General features: G+C 46.3%; 1 protein-coding gene across 2 annotated transcripts in view; it reads left to right on the top strand.

Moving 5' to 3' along the window:
- The window catches only part of LOC103377441 (cadherin-9-like), an 81,719-nt gene that overhangs the window by 25,012 nt on the left and 41,824 nt on the right, over positions 1 to 14,883 (top strand). The window contains exon 1 of one of the 2 annotated variants that reach the window (XM_017031490.2): positions 13,195 to 13,713. The exons of the other annotated variant lie outside the window; for it this stretch is intronic. The gene's annotated coding sequence lies outside the window, so the exon portion shown is untranslated. Of the gene's footprint in view, positions 1 to 13,194; positions 13,714 to 14,883 lie in introns of those variants that run through there. 2 annotated transcript variants of the gene reach the window in all.

The following is a 14,883-nucleotide window of genomic DNA, read 5'->3' on the forward strand; positions in this document are numbered from 1 at the left end:
GGGGAGGGCGGTGGGGTAATGGGGGGGGGGTGGGGGGGGGGGAGCTGCTGTGACACAAACATATCATCCGTCCATGGACAGTGTGAGACGGCCCTGGGCCCAGAGTTCTGGTTCTGGTTCTGGTTCTGTTCTGACTCGGCACCTGAGCTGATGATGATGTGACTGACAGTGAGGTGTCCGTGGATCAGGGCTTCCTCCTCAACCCTGTCAGGATCGGAGAGATTCTGCCCAAAGTGGAGGAGGAAGTGTGAAGCTCCGTCTGACAGATGAGGTCCAGTGGAGCAGGGAACGGTTCTGATCGACAGACGTGTCCATCCCCCTCCTCCCCCCTCCTCCTCCTCCTCCTCCTCCTCCTCCGACACCTTTCATTACTGAGGATCCACCTAATGATTCTCACAGCAGATGAAGCTGAAGGTTGGGTGTGAGCAGCGTGACTAATGATGGATCTCATGAAACAGAACGTTTAGGAGAGCTGTGGAGAACCGACCTGGACCTGGACCTGGACCTGGACCTGGACCTGGACCTGGACCTGGACCTGGACCTGGACCTGGACCACCTCCACTCATGATGATCCGTCTCTGGATCTTTCTTGACAGTGAACCACGGTCAACTTTCCTCTGTTTTTAGATTCTATTTTTTCCTCTTATTTAACATGAGCGGTCGGGGCTCCTGCCTTAGCGCAGGAAGGTCAGTGGTTCAAACCCCGGTTCAGCGCTCAGGTCTGTCCACAGTATATTTGACCAGTGGTGTGAAGTGATGTGTATCTGTGTTCACTTTGACAACTGTTGATTCTTAGTTAAATATCTTAACATTGTTTAGTTTTATCAGACAGTTTAGATTTTCAACTAAAAAGGCGTTTAAATTTGAATGATGATGTCATGCAGCAGCAAAACTAAGTCGAAAAAAAAATTAGTGAAGAGACAAAAGTCCGTTCCTGTCTGTCAGTGAAGTCAACGCCTCAGAACTGTCCGTGGTGCTGATGGAGTGTGGCCCATTCCTGGAGCCTTTGCCAATCTGTCGTCCACACACACACACACACACACTGACCCCTGTGACCAGTCCATAAATCAGTAATCTCCTGCTCCTCCTCGACTTCCTCTTTTTGTACGTTGTCTGACTGACAACGTACAACCAGACATACAGACTCAGGAAGGAAGGAAGGAAGGGGTTCTAGCCCTGACACATTTTTGAAAGAGAAAAATCAGTGTGTTCTTTCTCATCACTTCATTGGTTGAAGAAAGTCGTCCTCGTCCTGTGGTTTCATGAACAGCAGCCACATAATGAGCGGCGTTTATTTTAGGAGCTGCTGCTTTTTACATTTCTGTCAGCCACAGTTGAAGATTCGTGTTTCTCTGGATCAGATCGGCGTTGTCCAATAATGAGAGCCACCGCTTCTTGTAGACAACAGTCAGCTTGTTAATTTTGGTAACCTGTCACGCAGCAGGCTGCAGGTGTGGGCTCCTGCAGCAGGAGGTGGAGGTGGAGGTGGAGGAGATATGTGATTTGAATTCTCAGTTGTGGTCGTTGGGTTCCATACGTTCCATTTTATAGACTGGTGAGTGGACAGTGTGGACGGTCTGCTCTGAGTGTCAGTAGAAGGTTTGATGTTCCGGTGTTTGCACTGGATTGAGGAAGCAGCAGCATCAGCATCAGCAGCATCAGCATCAGCATCATCTCCACCTAAACCTAAACCTCTTTGAATCCAAACCACACCACACGCCCGTGTCTCTGACGGCTCTCCACCAGAAAACCCCAGGTTTGTTTTCACGGGTGAGGCAGGAGCTGGGCCTCAGCAGCAGCAGCAGCAGCAGCAGCAGCAGGGAGGTCTGATAATTGGTTGGACTGCTGCACAGTCAGAGAAACGCTCCTCTTTTTCTTACCTCATTAGAGACACACATACAGCAGTGTGGAAATTTCGATAACCTTTTTTTTTTTTTTTTTTCTTCTCTTAGATTCCACTCTGACATTTGTGGATCTTCTGTATCGACTGAATTTATTTTATTTTCCTGCTCTCAGGGACAGACATGGTTGACACTTGTCCTGATACAGAAACGAGCATCGAGTGTGTTGATAATTACCTTCTGTTCATGCAGCTCCACTCTCTCCACAGTATATTTCTGTCACGGCGCTGATTGCGATGAGTTTGATGTGAACATTACAGTCCAGAGACGCCTTCGTTTCTACACTTCCATCTGATTCTTTCATCACTGAGGCTCCACTGGTGTCACTCAGCATTTCTTCATCGTTGGGTTACAGAAAATGTCATACTGTAAAATTAGCGTTAGCTCAGAAGACTAACAGGCTAACGCCTAATGGATGGAAGTTGGCTCAGAAATATATTTATAACATTTTCCCCTCAGGTCTGAAGCCCGTGTTAGTTTTATAATTTGATTTTTTTGTTTTGTTTTTTATGGTCTGGATTTGTAAATGTGAATTTTAAAATCCTGACCTTTTATTCCTCGTTGTTTCCTTTGTTTGTTAGTGATTATGCAGCGGTCAGAACCAGCTCCCAGCATGCCTCTGCCCCCCTCCACTCCACCCCCCACCCCCCCTCGCACAGCCTTGTGGGACGTGACTAATGGAGTGTTGTGCTTAAAGGATTGTGGTGTCTGCTGCGAATGTTCCGCGGGTCAGAGTGAAGTTAATTACCTGGGATTGAACACTTACTTTGTCCCTCTCCAGGGATGAGGACAGGACGGCGAGAAGCCACGCAGCCTGAACGCCAGCGTTTCCAGGTCACTGTGGACGCACCGGGGGGTTTTTTTTTAAGCTTCATGTCTGGGTTGTTGGTTTATATAAGGTTTTAGGAGCCAGACCCATTTCTGTGAGGTCAGAGGTCAGACTGCAGAGAGGAAAAAAAAAGAATCACATTTTCTTGTTTCCAGTTGAAAAAGATAAAACTTGTTGTTGATGTTCTTAAATCTGTGACATCACGAGGGTTCAATTCTGACTCCGTGGGATCATGACCCACCAGAACAGGTTAGGTCAACGGTAACGCAACTGTTGAAGGGTAGCTAGCAGTTAGCCCAACATTGATAAAGATTAGCAAACACAATAGTGAAAAAGTTCTTGAAACACTGCACCACAGCAGAGAGCAGAGAAGGTGGAGGAGGTGGAGGAGGTGGAGGAGGAGAGGGAGCTGCAGACATGTTTTTCTGTCGTTCCGCTTCTTCCTTTAGATGCAGCCAGGGGACGTGGGGGGGGGGGGGGGGGGGGTGGGGGGGTAGTGGTGTTGGTGACGGTCGCTCCAACCTGCCCTCACAGCACAATCGCGCCGCCTGCCACCAGCTGATGATTTATGATGCCGTCAAGATCTCCACTGTTTTTTTCCCCCTCACTTCACTAGGGGTCACTGTGTTGTCTTAGCCGCCCGTGTCTCCCCCTGGCCTGTGATGCTGTCACAGCCCAAATAATACATAGAGCAACTAATCTCATCAATGTCCATTTATCCGCCCTGAATAGCACGCTGAAATGCTAATGCTGCCTCTTTAAACATTCTCTTTCTCCTCCTGTCCACGGCTGTAATTCACTGCCTTTGTCGCAGCACCTCACAGGCGGCTAATGGCTGCGCCGTCTTCTGATGTTAGCAGCACCAATTACTACAGAACCCTGCAGAGCTGCATATGCACATATACTGTAGTTCCTAGAACATACAGCAGGACTTTACTCACCGACTCACTTTTTAAAGAGTTGTTCTTTTGAAGCGTGGAACCGTGTGTGGTCTGCACCCGCTCCTCTGGACCAGGAACAACAAGACAGACCCTGGACCATGGGTTTATATTAGTCAGAAGAAGAAATTCAGCTAAACTAATCTTATCAGATCTAAACCAGCCTTTGACTCACACAGTTAGCATCTGCCTTAGATATCTGTAGCCGTTGAAAGTGGAGCTACAAATTAGCCAAAAAAAAATACTAAATACATGTTTGTGAAAGTATCTTCCAGATAGCATCAGCATCAGCATCAGCATCTGAACAACACCGACAGAGTTCAGTGGCTGAAGGTGACGTTTTTATTGTCTGTGTCTGAGGAAACGTCACTAATGATTGTGTATCTGTAACTTCACACTTTAAAATGACTGGAGTGGCAGTGGAAGTGATGAGAGACTCTCACATGACAGCATGACAAATCTCTGAAGACGCGCTGGAGAAAAATCCCTGCCTCTGAGGCAGCAACGATGGCAGACGAACGAGGAACGTTCTGGACTTTAATGGGACGCTCCCCTTTGTGCCTCAGCAGATGTATGGAGCCAGTGGGATTAACAGTGTGGATGTGTGGCTCATTCATTTGCCGCCCCCTCCTCCTCCTTTTACTCCTCACTCACATTTATATACTCATCGGCACCTCCTTCCTGACCCCTGCAGGAGTCGGAGCAGCAGCAGTTCATCTGCAGCGGCAGCAGAGTTTGTTTCTCTCTCTGCATCTAAAGGACGCAACACAGCTCCACCGATTAGCCACGCTCTGTGAGCGCCCAGGCCTCGCTGTTAGAGAAGTGGAATGGATTTGGTTGTAGAGGCGCGGGGGGCGGAGGGGAGTGATGTTGGGAGGAGGAGAGCCGAGGCTGCATGCTAATAACACCAGCGTGTCAGAGTGTCATGCAAATAAAAAAGTCTCCTCCAGACTTCAACAGCTGACGGCGTCCAGCTCTGACGTCACATTTTCACATTTGTAGTTTCTGGAGGTTTGTCTGTCGAACTGATGGGTTTTTTCTTTTACTAATTTTTATCCAATCGGCATCGATCCTGTTGAAGCTGAGCCTCAACAGGGTTTAATACCAGACCAGAGGAGTCAACACTAATCTGCCAGGAATAAGGAGGGTCAGCTGACCTCCTCCTCCTCCTCCTCCTCCTCCTTTTTCATAATTTCCTTCCCATTAGCGACGTTGCTCAAAGGCTTCTCCCTTCGTGATAATTTAGAAAATCTGGCCTTGTGACGTTAATCCTGCAGCATTACACTTGAGCGAGGGATTACTGAGTGACATCCTGAAGTGGAACCAGAGATGTTAGGACCTCTTCAGCCGTGTTCCCATTAAAAATGTGACACTGAGTCAGGCTCGGCTGCACACTCACCAACTGACGGAGGATTCATCTCCAGACGTCAGCGCTCCAGCTATCAGGGGAGTTTTTTTAAAGACGTTCTAGTTCTTCACGGAGCGTTTCAAACGTCTCTCTGAACTCACTGGCGCTGCTTCATGGCCCTGTTGGTCCTAATGTCACTGTCAGTTTGCTGGTTCAATTCCCGCTCTTTCTCCAGATTCTCCAGATTCCTCCCCCCGTCCTAGAACACGCAGATTGGTGTTAACTGTTCACTCTACACTGACAGCTGGTGTGAATGAGAGTGTGAACGGTTGTTTGTCCCCGTATGTGACCCTGTGACACCAGCCCCCCCTTGTGTCGTAATTTATTCACTCTGAAGCAGCACGGACTTTACTATAACATCAATCAAATGCTTTTGAAGCCGCGGCGGCCCACACAAGATGACTAGGCGGGCCACACATGGTCCGCGGGCCTTGAGTTTGACACAGGCTATAAAGAGTTAGCGGGACGTCTCTAGGTCAGTCCTGAGTCAGTCCTGGAGTTTCCCAGGTCGGTGTTTCACACCCAGCCTGGTCTAAAGTTCAGTTCACATGCTGATCTGTGATTGGCTGACGTTTTGACTGATGTGGCTCCAGATTCCTCCGTTCTTTTGAAAACCTCAGCATCTTCTGATGTGATTCCACGGTGTGAGAACGTTCCAGCGGAGCTGACACGCCGTTCCTCTCCTCCCCTCTCTCTCCTGCTCCTCCATTAGTTTTCCAATAAAGAGGACAATGGGGAGCGGCTGATGGAGAGTGCCTCGTGTGGACACACAGGTCAGCAGCTCTCTCTGACTCCTTCATTGTTGGGATCAGGAGTGTTTGTCAGTGAAAGTGCTCGTGCTGCGGCCCCTCAGGAGTCTGCGTGGCCCCCGTGTGACCGATGACTAATCTGCTGATCATCACGAGGCGGAGCCTGCGCTCTGTCACCGCCGCAGATTCATGTTCAGGATTTCACAACGTCAGAAAGAGGAGAACATAAATCAGACCACACCCTGAGTGTTTCTGTGTCTCCTGCTGACGGATGAACACGACCAGGCGCCGCGCTCCCACACAGCACCAGGGCTGTGGCCCAAAGCTGTGGCCCAGAGCTGTGGCCCAGACCTGTGGCCCAGAGCCAGACTGGGATGTGCACAGTTTGTCTGAATATAGTTATTCAAAAAGTGACTTTTCTGGCCCACACTTGGTGTCCAGAATATGGGCTGCTACTACGCTAAACTTTGACTAAAACTGTCTGTCCTGAGAATAAGAAATGAATGAGAAATGAAAAGCGGTGTGGTGTCCGTATGGGTCAGATAACGCAGCCCAGCTGACGAGGTTTTTTCCCACTTCAGAGACTCATTACCTGTGATTACTCTGACTTATTTGTTGCGTGTTGGATGTTACGCTGTGTGTCAGACTTTGCCGCGTTGCTGCAGCAGAATCCTCCGAAATAAAAAAAGGAAATCAATAGGTCTCCTTTTAGATACACACAGTCCTATAAACAGTCCCGGGAACCGATCAATACACGACAGGAACGAGAACAAGGGGCACAGAGGAGTCAGGCGCCGACACATCACAGATATCATTTCTGTTCCTTTGTTTTTCTTTTTCTAATGGAATATCCAAGATGTTGTTTCTCTCTGAGGAACTTTTTCTTTTTTCTCTGGACTGAAAAAAAGTGGAAAAAAAAAAAAACAACTTTCTCTTCTTTTCCCTGTGAAACCCGTGTTCGAAGTATTTCCCAGGGATATTTTTTGGCTAACATTTAGCATTTTCTAACATAACCTTCAGCTAGTTATAAATATAATGTCCGTGCTCATTTTTTCACTAACCAAACCTGACATTTTGGCTCACATTTCATTTTCTTTTGGCCGAGAGTTAGCTTCGTCTGTGCAGCAACTGTACAACTGTTCTGTTTATGTAACAAACGTTATCTTTATCCAACCGGTTTCCTTCTTTGGTCTGATTGTAGTGGCTTTGCTGCTACCAGCTAACCTTTAGTCATTTTGTTACGTATTCTTTATTTTTTGTAACTGTGTCTTAGTGTTTTTGCTGTAAGTTGTCCATCGTTCGTCGGAGATGTGGCCCATATCCTGGACACTGGTAGATGCCGTGTGAGACGTGGGCCACGTGATGGTGCCTGACTGTGTGTGGGTTGGACCCTGTGATGATCTGCTGCTCAGTATAAATGTGTGAAACGATCTTTCCAAACACAGAGACTCCGTTCAGCCGTGACCGCGGTGACGGCGTTGAACGCGGTGGGAGGGGCAAATGTCTTTAGGGTATTTTTCCTCAATGAGTCCAGTGTTTCAGGGTAACTCACAGTGAAAACAGCTGATGGTCACAAGTTTGTCTTCCTCTGAAGATGAGTGGGTTTTTACACTGCCCCGGGCTCCAACTCAGTCTGCTGACAAAAACATTTTTTTAGTGAAAAAACAAATTGACAAATAATATTTTTTTTCAAAAGTCAGAGCAGACTGTGTCGAGTCTTCAGTCACTGCTGTGAAATAAATACTGAGAATTCTTTCAAAAAAGATTTAAAAAAACCCTATTTTTAAATCAGTAAATAATAATGTTCTTTTTTCATGTAAATTTTAAATCAACAAACTCTCTGGCGTTCCTCGACAGAAGGCACTGAAGCTTTTCTTTTCGCTAGATTAATAAATAATAAAATGAGACACAACCTGCTGCAGATTTTCATCCAACGATTCTAAATAAAAACACTGGCAAATTTGTTTTACACAAATAAATGACGACAAATAAAAGTTAAAGTGTTAAACAGTCCAACTGTTCCTAGAACCGAGTGCAGAACTGATCAGAGACGGTACTGAAGGTACAGGCGCGAACACGGTTCCTGCTCCAGTTAAATCCAGTTGTACTGCACTGGGAGTGAAACGTTGGCTAGACCCCATTTATGTTTCATAACAGAGCAGAGGAATGTGGCCCACATGAGTAAGGACTTATAATGTCAACGTCATGTGTTTCTGATCAGTTCTTTGGTTAAAATAAATTCTAGATCCCAGAGCAGAACCAGATTTTATTTTTTGGTCAAACTTTCGACAGCCTTTATTTTAGTCTTTCATCCCTGTGGGACAGTCGATGTGGGCCAGAGGTTTATGTTCGGAGCTGTGTTTGGTCCATATGTGGCCCATACTGTGCAACATTACTGATACCAAATTAATTCAATGTTAAATGTTTCCCAAATATGTGGCCCACTATCCGGACAGCAAAAGAGTGAGAGAGATTTTTTCTTGACTCTTGTGAACTTTACTGTTTCATGAAACTTCTGAGTCATATCAAAGTAGGACTTTATGTTTGTGACCCACTTTTTGAGAACGTACACCCACTGATTGTGTAGAGGGAGAGAGAACAGACAGAAGTAACGTGCGGGCTGCACGGAGGTTGTGGTGGATACCAGGAGGAGTGGGCCAAATGTCAGAGAGATTCAGTTTTCCTCCAGACATCCTGATGGTCGTCCACTCATCGTCCTTCATTTCTCCTGTCATTTTCACACAGATTCTGACAAGGTGAGACCCGGGGCCGTGAAATATGGACGTGAGTAAACACAGACGTGAGGAGTTTCACTAACAAATAAGGTTGGTTGTGAACGAGCGGCGTCTCTGACGCTCTGACACTTCCTGCCGAGGCTGAGCTGTCAGGATTAATGGGCGAACAGATTTGTTCAGAGGTCGACCCCTGTCTCACTCTGTGGCCCACAAATGTCAGTTTCCTCTAAAGTAACACACGCTGCATCAGGATGAATATCCCAACCTTTGTTTAAGACAAACATCAGGAGCGGGGGCTGCGTTCTGTTCAGCCACATTCCAAAATCCTCCTGAATATCATTGCTATTTTTCTTCTCTTCTTTTCGATTTTGACATTTAATACAAACAGAAACTCTTTGTAGCTTCGACCAATATTTAATACAGTCTGAGACAAGAGTCAAATGATCTGGACCACGAGATCTGTGGGCGACGAAATTAGACACGACACCTGGGGTTGAGTCTGAGTTTGTTGTTGTCTGAGGTTTCAGGATGAGTTTGACTTAGAAAATCAGACGGAGCTCAAGGGATGGATGGATGGATGTACAGATGGATGGATGGATGGTTGGATGTATGTATGGATAGATGGATAGACAGATGGATGTACAGATGGATGGATGGATGGTTGGATGTATGTATGGATATCCTGCAGCTGTTCCAGTTTCCTTTTGTTTTATTTTTCCACTGATTATCAGTCGCAGGGTCAAAGGTCAAGTGTGGGCTTACTTCAATCAATACCTGCTGAGTTTTCAGCAGTTGATTCTCCTCCGTTTCCTCCCCCTCCTCCCCCCGCTCCCCCTCCTCCCTCCGCTCCATAAACCCTGTCAGCCATAGATCACATGTGATTACAGTAGTTAATTAAATTTGTGTTCCTCTGTGTGAGGTGAACGGATAGATGCACCGGCAGCCGGCACTGCCACCACAGGGAGGGTGGGTGTGTGTGTGTGTGGGTGTGGAGTATGGTGTAGTATTTACCGCCCGCTGCTGCTGCTGCTGCTGCTGCTGTTAATAACTGTGTTCTGATAATGACTTGTTCAACAGGGTGAAGACAGTGTCAGCAACAGTTGCATGATTTTTTTTCTTTCTGTTTCTATTTTTTCCACATTGTTTATTTCCAGACTTAGTTGATGAATTCAGCACCGGCTCCTGATTGGACTTTAATAAAAACTAAATCATTTTGATTGGTCAGAGTAAATGTTTCTCCGACTGTCGTTGCCTGGAGCTGGAACTCCACAAAGACGGAAAAATATTCACAACGTTGACATTTATTGGTTGGTTACTTCACTGTAGTATCGGTTACTTCACTGTAGTATTGGTTACTTCACGGTAGTATTGGTTACTTCACTGTATCACTGTAGTATTGGCTTCACTGTAGTATTGGTTACTTCACTGTAGTATTGGTTACTTCACTGTAGTATTGGGCAGATGTTTGTCCTCTGTGGATTTTTACAGCTGCTAACGAAGTCAGAATCCTGTTTTTGTTTTTTGGCAGTGGAGGAGGTTTGTTGGAGAGTAATCAGATTACTGAGCCGCCCTGTAAACGCTGCTGGTTTTTATAGCAATCAAACTAATGCAGCTGATAAATGCTTCATCCTCTGACCTGCCGTGACCTGCCGTGACCTGCCGTGACCTGCAGATTCACTGTAATCCACTCCTGTATCCACTGACATGATCTCCACGGCAGCTTCTCTGCGCCTCCGTTGCGTTGCTGTTCGGGGGTTGAATGTACAGTAGAGCGGGGCGCCACGGGTTTGACACCACGTAGTACGGTCGGTCAACAAGTCGGTGTCGAGCCCCGCCGTGGAGCTGCTGCTGGAGGAGATGTGTGTGTGTGTGTGTGTAGTCCAGCTGTGGGCGGATCTGCTTCATCCTCAGGCCGGGCTGTGAACTCAGCAGCAGACGGTGAATCAGGAGAGAAACATTTAAACACAACAGTCTTTATCTGCAGGTTCAACCTCCTGCCCCGGGTGAGACAACCGCCCGCCCACGCCACCGCGCCAAAGTTCACCGAGAAGAACAATAACAATGTTGAGTCAAATCAGATCACTGGACATTCACACCGACATTCACACTGACATTCACACTGACATTCACACTGACATACAGTGAGAGCACCAGGAACTAAAACTAGTACCAACTCTCACCGGTGAGTGCTGTAACCACTGCACCACCGTGTCACCTGTAGAGAAAAGTCAGTGAGGAAAGTTGGAGTGAAGGAGTCAGTAATGGTTTAAAAAAAGTTGAAAAACATCAACAGAATTTCACCACCAACTGTTTTAAAGTCAGACAACAGTTCAACACACACACACACACACACACATATATATAAATATATATGTGTGTGTGTATATATATAAAAGGCCTGATTCTCCGGGTAAAGAAATCCGTCCTTTTTTAAAGACAGAACTCCGGGCCCCGAGGCCGACACCAGTGAGGAGAAAAGTAACTCTGTGTTTGTTTGGTTTCAGCTAAATATGATTTGTTCTTCTCGGCTGTTTAAATAGGACAGTGAACGCCACAGGATGCAGGATAAATTTAACAGCGGAACTGTTTTTTTTTTTTTTCTCCGTGTTAAACAGAGATGTGACATTTGTCTGAGCCTTAAACTGATTTTTTTTCCTTTCCTGTAGAGAAGGGACAAACAGGATTACACAGCAGCAGCAGTAAACAAGTCCCATAATTAAGTCCTGAAGTCATGGATGCACCGCTGTGTCACCACGATCAGATCATTTAATTACAATCGCTGGTAAACAAAGCATGATTTTAAAGATAACAAGATAATTGTGCTTTGAACCTAAATGAAAATATTAGATCCTGATTCCATGATGTTGGATCTGAGCTCCATTAAACCTGAGCTGATACAAGTCCAACGATTGGTTCCAATTGTTTTCTCCCAGGATAATGGTTTTTTTAAATCAAACATTAGAGAATCCTGGAGAATGTTCTGTCCTGCACCAAACTCCAGTGGGCAAATGTAGGATTTTAACAGCAGCGCCTGGTCAACTGCTGCCCCTAGTGGCCAGAGTAAATAATGTCTATGTACCTTGGTCTATGAACGATAAACCACAGCTTTAACATCAGGTTCCTGAGGGAAAGAAGTAAAACCGTTAAAAAAAAGTTTAAAAAAATAAATAAAAAGGATGTCACATCCAGATAATCCTGAGGAACAAATCTTAATCTCCACAAATTAGCCCAAATTCGGGTTTCACTCCGAGATAAAGACCAAAAAATGTCAGAATTCTATAAGAACAAAGAGAGAAGTTTATATTTCAGAAGGAAACATTAGTCTGTGGAGCTGTGAAAGGTCAGAACTCTTGAGCCAGGCAGCCTGCCTCCTGGTGTTTGGAGGATCAGGATCTTGTGATTGGACTGCTGGTTTGAATCCCACAGCCCCAAACGTCCCAGCTCTTGGTGTTGCAGTAAAGTGCAGTGTCACTGGGTCGCGTCCCAGATGGTTGTGGTTCCAGGAGTTGACTGGGAACCAAGACCACGCAGCGTCTTCTCTCCCCACGTCTCTGCGATCCCCTCTGCTCTGGTAGAATTGGATGTCATTTGACAACACATTAGACATTAGAGAGGAGTAATCTGTCACACTGCTCCGTCTTTGATGATCCCCACTCTGATTTAGTGAGACGTGAACATATGTCAGGTCTAATAAAAACCTCGCTCACATAAACTGAGGCGTACGAAGATGGAAGGAGAAGCCTGGAGGCCATTTATGGTTTCAGCTCTTTATTTTTCCAAACCACAGCCTCCACACGCTGCGCCTGCTCTACCACCCATGCAGCGTTTGTGTCAGAGCCGCTCTCGGCTCCGTGACTCTAATCCCTGGAAACGCTCCAAGCATCCACTTTACTCTGCCGTCCCGTCCCGTCCCGTCCTGACCCGTCCTGTCCTCTCAGACCAACGTCAAACTCCTGCCGATGGCGCAGAAATGCAGCCAACCGTTTGGATCAGGAGATATCAGGCCTGAGATGAGTAACCGCTGACCTTGACTACGACTCCACGGTCTGTGCTGAACGATCAGTGCTTAGAGTAGAGTACTTTATTTACTGCTGCTGCTGCTGATGCTGCTGTCGTCACTGCTGCTGCTGCTGTTACTGTTGCTGCTGCTGATGATGCTGCTGTTACTGTTACTGCTGCTGTTGTTGCTGCTGCTGATGCTGCTGCTGTTGTTGCTGCTGCTGCTGTTTCTGTTGCTGTTACTGCTGCTGCTGCTGATGATGATGATGATGATGATGCTGATGCTGCTGCTCACAGACAGACTGCTCTGAATTTAGGCCTTATTTTCAGTTTTTTTTAAAAACATTTTGTTTAAAAATTGCTGAGCGATACAAAGGTTCTCTGACCAATCACACGGCCTTCTGCTGTAAGCTCCGCCCACCCATCTTTACAACCGTTTCCTTTTTCAAGTGTTTAAAGCAGATGGAAAGTTCTTGGTACTGTTGTTAGTTCCATTTCCTTGTGACGTCCCTGGGTGTCGGTACTACTTCCTTGGGTGGCACCACAGAAGTTTCTGGTACTAGGTTCCTGGACTGAGTACCAGGTGTTCTCGGTTCCAGTACTGTTTCCTGAGGTCAGTTTTAAATATCAGTAAAAACTTTGGACAAAAGAAAAAGAAAACGAAAGTGTGACGTGTTTTCAGCGTCACGTCATCGACCGCTGCTGTGATCACGGTGATTTATACTGAGTTCATCATTATTATACACTGTCCTATTTGTCTTCCTCCAGAACACCTGCCCTCCTCCTCATCCTCCTCCCCCCGGGGACACGCCCCCCCCATCCATCCATCCATTCATCCATCCTTTCCTCCACCCTCCTTTTGTTTGTGTCACTGCTGTTTTTCCTTTTTTCATCCCTCCTTCTCCCTGTTTGGTCCTGAATGGCGGCCAATGGGAGGCTTGTCATCCTCACGCACACGCGCACTCTCTCACGCACACGCAGCGGTAGGGGCAGTAGCAGCGCAGAGACTGAAGCTGCTGCAGCGGAACAAACGGGCGAAGCGCACCGCAGTGAACGGATACACTCCCGATCCAAAACCGGCCAAAAACCTCAGAACCGAACCGAACCGAGAGTCCTGCTCCGAACCCACACAAATTAAAACTTCACGTCAGGAGGTAAGAATCTGCTGCTGGTTTGTCCGCTTCTGAACTTTGATTTTTTTTTTTTAAATCCTCGGTTTATTTGACTGTTGTTGGCTGTTTTTCTCATCTATTCCGCTGTAATCTGACTTAATCCGACTCACTCAGATTAATGTGCTAATGAAAGCAGAGTGAGTCGGAGGAACCTGCCGTGATGCTCAGGTTCAGGGCGGAGAGCAGGAATAAAAATGTGACATTTGGACAAATAAATCTGCAGATACCGACGCGTGTGCACGGGTCGATTTGCGTGAAAACTAATTACAGTGAACATAAGTTGCAGGAATTACAGTCAGAGTTGCGTCTGTGCGTCAACTTTTGACGTTTTGTGCACAGACACGGTTCGGTGTGAGGATGTGACTGCGATCAGTTCTGATGACGCGCAGCTGGTGAGGAAGGAACCTGGAAAGTGCTGGGCTTTACTGTTGGGTTGCCAGGTTTGAAAAAGTGCCCGAAAATATTTGAAATCCGCTGCTGTAGTTGTTTCAGTTTCTGTGGGAATGAAAACTGCTGCACTCGGTGGGCTCCTGGAGACGGTCCTTGAAAAGCCTGCACCGCTGTTTACTGTACTGTATCCAAGTGTTTATGATGTTTATTTGGACCGAGGTCTGGGTCAGAACTGTTCTGTGACTGTGCTGGAACTGAAGAGCAGAAAAGGAACTGAACTCATTTTGACGTGTAAAATAAAATAATAAAAAAAAGAAATCACTGACAGAAAAGATCAGATCAAATAACAACAAAACTGATCATTGCAGTTCAGGGATTGGACCTTGAAAGTTATTGATTCTGACCTGGAAATCAAGGGTGAAACCTGCTGAGACAAAGATGGAACAGTGAACATGAAGATAGAAAAGACAACATTGAATTATGAATGTGATTCAGGTCGAGGTTTGAAAAAAATTAAAAAAATATTTTTAAAATAAATAACCTTTTGGTTGTAACGTCTTAGTGATGGTTGTTGATGTGAAAGTCTTGGTTTTAATTGATTTAGTTTTTAGATTTTCTGGCCCACAGGGGCGCCCCCTGTAGACGGCTCTCTGTCTTCGTCACGTTGGTCCTGCGCTGCTGCGTTTTGCAGTGACAATAAAAATGATTCTGTTCTGTAGAAGGTTTTATGAAGTTTAATGCCAACGTGCCCCTGGGCAAACA

The sequence above is a fragment of the Cynoglossus semilaevis genome, chromosome 3 (genome assembly GCF_000523025.1).
Source record: "Cynoglossus semilaevis isolate Cse_v1.0 chromosome 3, Cse_v1.0, whole genome shotgun sequence".
NCBI classification, from domain to species: Eukaryota; Metazoa; Chordata; class Actinopteri; order Pleuronectiformes; family Cynoglossidae; genus Cynoglossus; species Cynoglossus semilaevis.